The sequence below is a fragment of the Engystomops pustulosus genome, chromosome 4 (assembly GCF_040894005.1).
Source record: "Engystomops pustulosus chromosome 4, aEngPut4.maternal, whole genome shotgun sequence".
In the NCBI taxonomy this organism is placed as follows: Eukaryota; Metazoa; Chordata; class Amphibia; order Anura; family Leptodactylidae; genus Engystomops; species Engystomops pustulosus.
Window position 1 is genome coordinate 207,127,016 of NC_092414.1, and position 12,799 is coordinate 207,139,814.

The 12,799-nt window shown below is 42.1% G+C and overlaps 1 protein-coding gene across 1 annotated transcript in view; it reads left to right on the forward strand.

Moving 5' to 3' along the window:
* Nucleotides 1–12,799, forward strand: part of PALM3 (paralemmin 3) — a 127,275-nt gene that overhangs the window by 65,304 nt on the left and 49,172 nt on the right. The window contains exon 5 of the mRNA XM_072149724.1: nt 7,297–7,393. The gene's annotated coding sequence lies outside the window, so the exon portion shown is untranslated. The remainder of the gene's footprint in view (nt 1–7,296; nt 7,394–12,799) is intronic.

Genomic DNA, 12,799 nt, shown 5'->3' on the forward strand with positions numbered 1-12,799 from the left:
AAATAAATAACATCACGGGAAAGTAAAATTTGTTACGCACAAAATAAGCCCTCACACAGGTCTGTACACGGGAAAATGAAAAAGTTATGGATTTTTGAAGTTGGAGAGCGAGAAATCGGCCGAAAAACCCTGCGTCCTTAAGGGGTTAAGGGAGTTTTCTCCCGGTGTAGGTCTGGAAGCCTGGGCCTTGCTTGGGGAAGTTCCCCACCCAGGGTGGCCCCGCCCTGGGCTGTCTCCAGGCATCAGGAGACTCAGGAGCTCAGCTCACACACAACCTCCCAGCAAGGGGGCAGTGTTATAGTAGTTATATTCTTGTACATAGGGGGCAGTATTATAGTAGTTATATTCTTGTACATAGGGGGCAGTATTATAGTAGTTATATTCTTATACATAGGGGGCAGTATTATAGTAGTTATATTCTTGTACATAGGGGGCAATATTATAGTAGTTATATTCTTGTACATAGGGGGACAGTATTATAGTAGTTATATTCTTGTACATAGGGGGCAGTATTATAGTAGTTATATTCTTATACATAGGGAGCAGAATTATAGTAGTTATATTCCTGTACATAGGGGGCAGTATTATAGTAGTTATATTCTTGTACATAGGGGGCAGTATTATAGTAGTTATATTCTTGTACATAGGGCGCAGGATTATAGTAGTTATATTCTTGTACATAGGGGGCAGGATTATAGTAGTTATATTCTTGTACATAGGGGGCAGGATTATAGTAGTAATATTCTTGTACATAGGGAGTTTTCTCCCGGTGTAGGTCTGGAAGCCTGGGCCTTGCTTGGGGAAGTTCCCCACCCAGGGTGGCCCCGCCCTGGGCTGTCTCCAGGCATCAGGAGACTCAGGAGCTCAGCTCACACACAACCTCCCAGCAAGGGGGCAGTGTTATAGTAGTTATATTCTTGTACATAGGGGGCAGTATTATAGTAGTTATATTCTTGTACATAGGGGGACAGTATTATAGTAGTTATATTCTTGTACATAGGGGGACAGTATTATAGTAGTTATATTCTTGTACATAGGGGGCAGTATTATAGTAGTTATATTCTTATACATAGGGAGCAGAATTATAGTAGTTATATTCCTGTACATAGGGGGCAGTATTATAGTAGTTATATTCTTGTACATAGGGGGCAGTATTATAGTAGTTATATTCTTGTACATAGGGCGCAGGATTATAGTAGTTATATTCTTGTACATAGGGGGCAGGATTATAGTAGTTATATTCTTGTACATAGGGGGCAGGATTATAGTAGTTATATTCTTGTACATAGGGGGCAGGATTATAGTAGTTATATTCTTGTACATAGGGGGCAGTATTATAGCAGTTATATTCTTGTACATAGGGGGCAGTATTATAGTAGTTATATTCCTGTACATAGGGGGCAGTATTATAGTAGTTATATTCCTCTACATAGGGGGCAGTATTATAGTAGTTATATTCCTGTACATAGGGGGCAGTATTATAGTAGTTATATTCGTGTACATAGGGGGCAGTATTATAGTAGTTATATTCTTGTACATAGGGGGCAGTAGTATAGTAGATATAGTCTTGTACATAGGGGGCAGTATTATAGTAGTTATATTCTTGTACATAGGGGGCAGTATTATAGTAGTTATATTCCTGTACATAGGGAGCAGTATTATAGTAGTTATATTCTTGTACATAGGGAGCAGTATTATAGTAGTTATATTCTTGTACATAGGGGTCAGTATTATAGTAGTTATATTCTTGTACATAGGGGTCAGTATTACAGTAGTTATATTCTTGTACATAGGGAGCAGTATTATAGTAGTTATAGTCTTGTACATAGGGGGCAGTATTATAGTAGTTATATTCTTATACATAGGGAGCAGTATTATAGTAGTTATATTCTTGTACATAGGGGGACAGTATTATAGTAGTTATATTCTTGTACATAGGGGGCAGTATTATAGTAGTTATATTCTTGTATATATGGAGCAGTATTATAGTAGTTATATTCTTGTACATAGGGGACAGTATTATAGTAGTTATATTCTTGTACATAGGGAGCAGTATTATAGTAGTTATATTCTTGTACATAGGGGACAGTATTATAGTAGTTATATTCTTGTACATAGGGAGCAGTATTATAGTAGTTATATTCTTGTACATAGGGGACAGTATTATAGTAGATATATTTTTGTACATAGGGGACAGTATTATAGTAGTTATATTCTTGTACATAGGGGGCAGTATTATAGTAGTTATATTCTTGTATATATGGAGCAGTATTATAGTAGTTATATTCTTGTACATAGGGGACAGTATTATAGTAGTTATATTCTTGTACATAGGGAGCAGTATTATAGTAGTTATATTCTTGCACATAGGGGCAGTATTATAGTAGTTATATTCTTGTACATAGGGGGCAGTATTATAGTAGTTATATTCTTGTACATAGGGGCAGTATTATAGTAGTTATATTCTTGTACATAGGGGGCAGTATTGTAGTAGGTATATTCTTGTATATAGGGAGCAGTATTATAGTAGTTATATTCTTGTACATAGGTGGCAGTATTATAGTAGTTATATTCTTGTACATAGGGGGCAGTATTATAGTAGTTATATTCTTGTACATAGGGGGCAGTATTATAGTAGTTATATTCCTGTACATGGGAGGCAGTATTATAGTAGTTATATTCTTGTACATAGGGGGCAGTATTATAGTAGTTATATTCTTTTACATAGGGGGCAGTATTATAGTAGGTATATTCTTGTATATAGGGAGCAGTATTATAGTAGTTATATTCTTGTACATAGGTGGCAGTATTATAGTAGTTATATTCTTGCACATAGGGGGCAGTATTATAGTAGTTATATTCTTGTACATAGGGGGCAGTATTATAGTAGTTATATTCCTGTACATAGGAGGCAGTATTATAGTAGTTATATTCTTGTACATAGGGGGCAGTATTATAGTAGTTATATTCTTGTACATAGGGGGCAGTATTATAGTATTTATATTCTTGTACATAGGGGCAGTATTATAGTAGTTATATTCTTATTAGCTCTGGTTACCAGAGCCCCTCTGTGTTGCAGCTTCACATGCTGATACACTGTGAAGGAGCATCTCCCCCTCCCACAGTTTCAAATTACAGCAAGCAGAGGTAGTGGGGGGAATGCGGCGAGATGTGCTCCTTGCACACACTATTAGCCTATAAAGCTGCAGCATGGAGGGGCTCTGGTAACACCCCTTGAGCTCATCTAGCTCAGTTGCAGAAGGGGGCCATGTATAACAAATATAAGAAGATTACCACAATTACGGTACCTGGATCTATGAATAAGTGTCCCTGGCTTATCAGGATGGGTTTTGATTGTAGATTTAATTTCAATTCTGTAACATAGTGAGTGGTATTATAAATATTTTATTTTTGATAAGGTTCATTATTATAGTAGTTATAGTTATTATTATAGTAGTTATAGTTATTATTATAGTAGTTATAGTTATTATTATAGTAGTTATAGTATATAGTCTTGGTGAAGCTCTCTGAAGCAATTCTTCGGACAGGATTCCAGCAGATACTGAACTGAGATGACCAATGTCCCTATAGTGGAATTAATATACCTCATGTACTTCTTATATAAGTGACAATGCATCAGAGGACATTGATCTTCTCTGGTGGAGTCCTGGAGCTACGGATGAACCTAAGAAACTTCTTCCTTGAGGCTGAATGCCCTTAAGATGGTCCTTCCACCATATTAAGGTCTCCCTAAAGCCCCGGGAGCATAGACATGTTCATGGAGGGCACTGAAGGTACTGTATACACTGATCCAATCTAGAAACATTGTATATGGAATGTAGATGACAGATCTGATAATATTCCTCATAACATAACTTTACATGTAGTAGATAAAGGTTTCAACACAGCTTGTCATTATGGATAATACTTACGAGACCCATCTCTCTGATGTATTATCCATTTATCTTGGACAGAGCCCATTTATTCTTCAGGCCACACATTGCTGGACAACTTCTGAATCAGAACAAGTTGTCTTCTTCTATCTATTGTATCCAGGGTTATCTACCTCAATAGGAACCACTCAGTCACAGCTTTCCATGATAAACATTGGAGATCATAAGATTGTCAGGATTACGGGCTTAGGCCTCATGCACATGATCGTGTGGGGCCGTAATATAACCGCAAAATTGGCAGCCAGATCATGGCCCCCATAGAGGTCTATGGCATCGGGCCTCGGGAACTCAGTATCTCACCGCAATGCGACCTGGCGGGGCGGCCGCCGGGAAAAATATGGGACATATCCTATATTTTTCTGTTTTGCTGCTCGGCTCACTCCTCTGCTCTCCTACACCCGGCTGTGCTCGCCCAGGTTACGGCTCGGGGAGCACACGTGCACATGAGGCCTTAGGTTCAGGAAAACAGTCTGATGGTTTGGACCGTCCTCTGATGTGTATATCAAGATGGGGATTTCTAGATGTGACCTCTACTATACTGAGCATCACCTTTTGCTGGCCTCTGTAATGGATGTTGACAGAACCCCCCCTTTCCCTTTTTTTGGGTTTTATTACAGGATCTGATTCCGGTGGATACTGTTTTTTTGGCCCAAGCATCCTGGCCTTGTTTGGGGACAAGTAAAGGAATTTCAAGAGAGGGTTGACCACTTCTCATAATGTTGATGTTTTCCTACCTATCAGCACACTCCTCTTGTGTTGCTACAGTAGTAGTAGCAAGACTTGAAAAAAATAGTTTTCATTCCTGGATTGTAGCTTCTCTTAGTGCAGTGTGACATGTCCTCACATGCTCTTAGCTCTCTAGATTGAGCTACTCTGCAGCCCCTTTCTTCATATCTCAGTAACATCCGCAGAAACCTGGTACATCTTTTACTTAAAGGAAATCAACCACATAAAAAAACATCTAGGGATACTTACCTGTGCTCCTCTTCATCTTGATCCTAGCCAGGATCACCTAGAAAATAAACGTATAATTAGCAGCACGGAGACAGGGACAAGATATCCGTCGCTCCGGCCTGCTAATTTTGCACACCCCCGCACCTCCCTGGGAGCAGTGAGGTGACGTCACGCGAGAGGCATGAGGAGCCCACAGAAAGCCAATAAGGGAGCACTTTGCTATGCAAGCACTTAACATGGTGACATATCCTAATATAATGTAAGTCTGTGCTTACTCACTTTAGATTATGTTTATTCTGTATACCTTCTACCCGTTCATATACGAGCATATTCGCCTGGAAAGGGTCATAATGCGCGAAGATATCCTTCAGGCCTGGTACAGCCTATACTTCATGAACGTCATGTATCTTAACTAGTGTCTTTCTGTTTGGTCAGCCATTACTAGTAATAATGGTCCTGTTTGTTTCATATATGAGATTCTTTTTCCCCATTACTCATGCACGTTTTGGGCCTTCTCCACGGTATATGTTGGAGATCCCGCTCTGGGCTATTTCACAGCCCTACATAGCTACTTGCTATGTCTATGTCCTTTTATTCATTACATGCTTGATCACTCACAGCTTATTTTTCCCATGTATTGTTATTATGTGTTCACTTGCCCCCCTTTTCTTTTTTTCTTTTGGGGGACATTCTCTCGTACTCGTTTCATCTTAATTTTAGTTTTTTTGCACACCTGCCCCAGGTGTACCTTTTAGGCTCTTGTATTTGTATTTTTACTGCGCTGATATAAATGTTAAGGTGACTTGTATATATACGGCATTGTCTTCACCTCTTAACACTCTGCACAGATATAAATTTTCTTATTTTACTGTAATGGTCTCACCCTTGGAAGGACACTTCCCTATATAGAAGATACTTATGCCCGATCACCAGCCGTACACTGCTCTGCAGAACTTGCGGTCACGTGACTAGGCTCCGGGCAAGTGACACATCACATGACCGGTCACGTGACCCCAGTCTGCTGAACAAATCCGCTACGGCGCGGTGCATCGATCCACACGTCACGACTCACTGCTCGACATACATCTGCAGGTACCAATTAGACCAGTGATTTTCAACCTTTTTTGAGCCGCGGCACACTTTTTATACTTAGAAAATCCTGGGGCACACCACCAACCAAAATAGCACAAAATGACACAAAAACAGTCATATTATACATATAGTTAATAATATAGATTCTAATAAAAAAGGATAACCCCCTCATATATTCAATCCCATGTAGCCTCATAAATACAGTCCCACATATATGAGCACATGATTATCAGCATCATATACTGTGGGGATGTGCACTGTACAGCGTCACAGTATATGGTGCTGATTATTATGTGGCTCATATACTGCAATATAAAGGGGTACAATGAGAAGTACTATGGCCATGAGGCTCATATACTCAGCATATGGGCTGGTACTTGTAGTACTCCAGCCTCATGACTATAGTATTTCTCATTTTACATTTCTCATTGTTATATGCAGTATACTGCTGGAGTACTACAAGTACCAGCTCATATGCTGAGTATTCTGCCAACAGTTCATATACTCGGGTAAAAGCTCATATAGTCAGCATTATTGGTGGGCATTACCTTGGCGTTGGGCAAATGCGGGAGTCTCTCTGCTCTCAGGATGATGCGTCGGCCTCGGTGACGTCATTTTGTCGCGCGAGGTTGAAAGCTTGTGCATGTGTTATTGTACACGTCTCCTACATTGTAAGAAGCCGTGACTGTTCATCGCTGCGCATTGCCGGGAAACAAAACACAGGGGGCACCATAGTATGGGGAACTTTCCCCGCGGCACACCCGACCATGTGTCGTGGCACACTGGTTGAAAATCACTGAATTAGACTGATTGACCTACTGCTGCCTGTGGGACAATGACTGGTGGTGGTGGTGGTGGGGGGGCTCCTATATATAACCGGGACATCATAGGAATCCTACACTTACCCCTGAGGAAGTCACCGAATAGGCCTACCCCCTCTCTCTCTGCCTACACCTGCCTGCCTTGCTCTATTGTCTTACCTCACGACAACATGGTATTGTATATGTTGGGCATGTAGGGATCAATACATTTGAGCTTTGTTATATTGGTCATTTGCACTTTTCATGCACCATCTTTGCACTTTAGCTCTATATGGTTATTTATACTTTGGTCCTCATGGTTACTGTAGTTCACCCCTTGGCAGACTGTAGTAGGGGTTTCTAGGGCAATTTGGCCCTTGGCAGCCATGTACACCCCTCTGGTGTACTTTTTAAGTGTTTTTATATTTATTGTTGTCCCGTCTTGATTGTGTTTGAATTGTTATTCAACTAATAACATCTTTGTTATATTCTTGCAGAGTATTCGGGTCTTCCGGCAATTCACTAAGGCAGTTCCTCCGACGTCCACCAGGTGTCGCTGCTGCACTGAACTTCACCAAGCCAGGCCGAGTGCAGGTGAGCGCGTGTGCGGCGACACTTTTCTTTTAAATGCAGCAGGTTTTCCGAATCCGTCGGGTTTTTGTACGGCCACGCCCCCCGATTTCCGTTGCGTGCATGCTGGCGCCGATGCGCCGCAATTCTGGGAAAATCGGCGCAAAATGGAAAATTTCGGGAAAATCGACATAAAAATGCGATTCGGGCCCTTAGTAAATGACCCCCTATATCTCAAAGTCGCTGGATTTCAGCTAATGCATATAACTGGTATCAGGAAGCAATGGATTGATATACATATGTGCAACATCCCCCACCAGAGCCTATCCTTTTCTTGGGGCCTGGAGACAGCCGTGGCCCAGAATACCGGAGTGGCTGGCGGTTGCGGCCTAGGCGCACTAGTGTCACGGTGCTTGGTATGGGGAGCAGAGGGCTGTCATACAGCCTGGCTGGTCTCCAGCAGGTGGTGTGTGCAAGAAATGATATAGAGGGAGAGGCTGTAGTACTGGGTCTCCCTGGGGCAACCCTTAGAGTCTTTAGCATGTGTCCCTGGTAGATGGATGGGGCGCCCTTAGTTGTGATACAGCCGTTGCAGGGACCAGACGTAGGCAATGTTGTGCATAAAAGTAACTTACAGTTCTTTATTCAACCAACAGTAACAACACGCCAAACGATTCTGTACAAGTGCGGTACTGGAGTGATCTTGGAGAAGGAACCTCAGGAGTTTGGTCACCAGCCTGGATGCAGGGGCAGGATGGGATGTAGCTGTGTTCAATCCTGGAAGCTGCAGCTTTGTCCTGTGTCACTCTGTATGTGGTTGCTGAGGCCCAGGAGCTCCTCATGTGGAGAGAGCTGGGCCTGAGAGATCTGCTCTCTAGCAAAGCTGGGTCTCAAAAGAGCTAACTCCTTCCCTGACTAAGGGTTTAGTTACTCCCTAGTCAGGTGGTCTCCTCCTCCAATCACACTCGTTACAAAAGTGGAACATCATTGGATAATAACATTAACATTGCTTTAACCCTTGCCTATCCAGGCAAAATCTACTGCTGCTCAATTACCTCTATATATACTGGGTAGTAAAAGGTTTATTCGCAACTACTCCTCTGCCATGCGCATTGGCAGGGGCGTTGCATATGTATCTACCAGTGATCTGTAGTGAGCCCTATAGTGAGAATGAATAACCCCATGAATATACACCTCATCTCTGTGGAAGAGTGAGAACTCCATGAGGTAAATAGATAGAGCCTCACTCATACCCTTTCTGTACTATGTAGTGCCCATAATAAGAGTATTAGTATTGTGCTGTGCCTATGTATGAAGCATAGGAGTAGTATTAGGGTACATTCACACAGCGGTATGCCTGCCGTGCGGGCACACCGCCGTGTGCTGGAGAGGAGGAGGCGGCCCCTCCTCTCTCCATAGAGAATAGCGACGCACGGTCGCACACACGCCGAAAGATAGAGCATGCTCTATCTTTTTGCGGTGTGCAGCCCGGATCGGTGCCACATATACTGTGCTGTGCCCATATATATAGGATAGGGTGGCACGGTGGCTGAGTGAGTAGCACTTCTGCCTTGCAGCACTGGGGTCCTGGGTTCGAATCCCACTCAGGTCAACATCTGCAAAAGAGTTTGTATGTTCTCTCCGTGTTTGCGTGGGTTTCCTCCGGGTACTCCGGTTTCCTCCCACACTCCAAAAACATACTGTTAGGTTGTTTAGATTGTGAGCCCCATGGGGACAGGGACCAATTTGACATGCTTGTGCAGTGCTGCGTAATATGTGTGCGCTATATAAATAAAGAATTATTATTATTATTATAGTAGTATTGTGCTGTACCCATAATTACAGGATAGGAGAAGTAGTACTGTGCTGTACCCATATATACAGGATATGAGTAGTAGTACTTAGCTGTGAATATATATACAGGATAGGAGTAGTAGTACTGTGCTGTGTCCATATATACAGGATAGTAGTAGTATTACTGTGCTGTGCCCATATGTACAGGATAGGAGTAGCATTACTGTGATGTGCCCATATATATAGGGGATAGGAGTAGTAGTGCTGAGCTTTCCATATATACAGGATAGGAGTAGTAGTACTGTACTTTCCATATATATACAGGACAGGAGGAGTAGTATTGTGCTGTGTCTTTATATACAGGATAGGAGTAGTAGTAATGTGCTGTGCCCATATATACAGGATAGGAGTTATAGTACTTAGCTCTGCCCATATATACAGGATAGGAGGAGTAGTACTGTGCTGTCCATATATTTACAGGATAGTAGTATTAGTATTGAACTGTTTCTTTATATATAGGATAGGAGTTGTAGTACTTAGCTGTGCCCATATATACAGGATAGGAGTAGTAGTACTGTGCTGTGCCCATATATACAGGATAGGAGTTGTAGTACTTAGCTGTGCCCATATATACAGGATAGGAGTAGTAGTACTGTGCTGTGCCCATATATACAGGATAAGAGGAGTAGTACTTAGCTGTGCCCATATATACAGGATAGGAGTAGTATTACTGTGCTGTGCCCATATATACAGGATAGGAGGAGTAGTACTGTGCTGTGCCCATATATACAGGATAAGAGGAGTAGTACTGTGCTGTGCCCATATATTAAGGATAGGAGGAGTAGTACTGTGCTGTGTCCATATATACAGGATAGGAGGAGTAGTACTGTGCTGTGCCCATATATACAGGATAAGAGGAGTAGTACTGTGCTGTGCCCATATATACAGGATAGGAGGAGTAGTACTTAGCTGTGCCCATATATACAGGATAGGATTTATTACTGTGCTGTGCCCATATATACAGGATAGGAGGAGTAGTACTGTGCTGTGCCCATATATACAGGATAAGAGGAGTAGTACTGTGCTGTGCCCATATATACAGGATAGGAGGAGTAGTACTGTGCTGTGCCCATATATACAGGATAGGAGTAGTAGTACTTAGCTGTGCCCATATATACAGGATAGGAGTAGTATTACTGTGCTGTGCCCATATATACAGGATAGGAGGAGTAGTACTGTGCTGTGCCCATATATACAGGATAAGAGGAGTAGTACTGTGCTGTGCCCATATATACAGGATAGGAGGAGTAGTACTTAGCTGTGCCCATATATACAGGATAGGATTTATTACTGTGCTGTGCCCATATATACAGGATAGGAGGAGTAGTACTGTGCTGTGCCCATATATACAGGATAGGAGGAGTAGTACTTAGCTGTGCCCATATATACAGGATAGGAGTAGTATTACTGTGCTGTGCCCATATATACAGGATAGGAGGAGTAGTACTGTGCTGTGCCCATATATACAGGATAAGAGGAGTAGTACTGTGCTGTGCTCATATATACAGGATAGGAGTAGTAGTACTTAGCTGTGCCCATATATACAGGATAGGAGTAGTATTACTGTGCTGTGCCCATATATACAGGATAGGAGTAGTAGTACTGTGCTGTGCCCATATATACAGGATAAGAGGAGTAGTACTGTGCTGTGCCCATATATACAGGATAGGAGGAGTAGTACTGTGCTGTGCCCATATATACAGGATAAGAGGAGTAGTACTGTGCTGTGCCCATATATACAGGATAGGAGGAGTAGTATTACTACTAGTTTACTTTTTCCAAATAACCTTCAATGAGACGTGCACGGCAGGAGGACTATACGTACCTAATCCTAAAGAGAGCCTATGTCAATCCCATCTCAGACATTTTTCGTATATCTACAGATCCTATCCCTGATAGGCAGACAACCTTCTTTATATGTAACAAATTACCTCAATGTCCAGTAGATGGCAGTGTCAAATCAGGGTCAATACCTAAAACAACCATAAGAGTGCAGCAAACCAATAGTTAATATTTTCTTATTATTAACCTAAACAAAATAAAATTTAAAAAATGTATATATTTATGGGGGGGGGGGGGTTCTGTCGTCTGCTTTGTGCAGTCTCTGTAGGATCGATCTCTGTGGTTCCCTACAGATAATGACCCCCAATGGTCATCTGTAATATTTGGGAGCACTAGGCAACAGGTGTTCAGTTTCCTCCCAGAAAGGGGCGCTCTTACTAGCCAATCTATGCTTCAGCTAATACATAGGGGTCCTGCTTGTTACTTACTCCTCTCTGGGGCTGCACCAAGCCCTATAGATTTACAGGATAGTAGATATTGACCCCCACCTATACACATCCTGATCCCATGATGCTCAGTGGGGAACGCACTTACTCGTTAGTCAAGGTGACATCTGTTAGTATGAGGTCTGGTATAAGCTGGTGGGGCCTGGTGTACAGTGTATTACATATCCAGGGGAAGGCCCCTGACCTGTGTCCATAGCTTGAGGTCACTGCGCTATAGGTCTGCAGTCATGTGATGGAATAATAATTAACCTGCTAATATTGAGGTCACCACTGGGATAAAGCTCTTATGGTAGATGCACATGGTCAGGATATACAGCAGATTTTCAGTAAATCCACTGGATATTCAAAGAAATGTATCTATTCATCTATTGTCAGTAGTGATGTAATGATGGGTCAGTGTTATCTATATAGAGGTCATTGTACAGGGAGGGGGAGGAGATAAGCTGTGACATCATCTATTGTCAGTAGTGATGTAATGATGGGTCAGTGTTATCTATATAGAGGTCATTGTACAGGGAGGAGGAGGAGATAAGCTGTGACATCATCTATTGTCAGTAGTGATGTAATGATGGGTCAGTGTTATCTATATAGAGGTCATTGTACAGGGAGGGGGAGGAGATAAGCTGTGACATCATCTATTGTCAGTAGTGATGTAATGATGAGTCAGTGTTATCTATATAGAGGTCATTGTACAGGGAGGGGGAGGAGATAAGCAGTGACATCATCTATTGTCAGTAGTGATGTAATGATGGGTCAGTGTTATCTATATAGAGGTCATTGTAGAGGGAGAGGGAGGAGATAGTGTTATCTATATAGAGGTCATTGTACAGGGAGGAGGAGGAGATAAGCTGTGACATCATCTATTGTCAGTAGTGATGTAATGATGAGTCAGTGTTATCTATATAGAGGTCATTGTACAGGGAGGGGGAGGAGATAAGCAGTGACATCATCTATTGTCAGTAGTGATGTAATGATGGGTCAGTGTTATCTATATAGAGGTCATTGTAGAGGGAGAGGGAGGAGATAAGCTGTGACATCATCTGTTGTCAGTAGTGATGTAATGATGAGTCAGTGTTATCTATATAGAGGTCATTGTACAGGGAGGGGGAGGAGATAAGCAGTGACATCATCTATTGTCAGTAGTGATGTAATGATGGGTCAGTGTTATCTATATAGAGGTCATTGTACAGGGAGGAGGAGGAGATAAGCTGTGACATCATCTATTGTCAGTAGTGATGTAATGATGAGTCAGTGTTATCTATATAGAGGTCATTGTACAGGGAGGGGG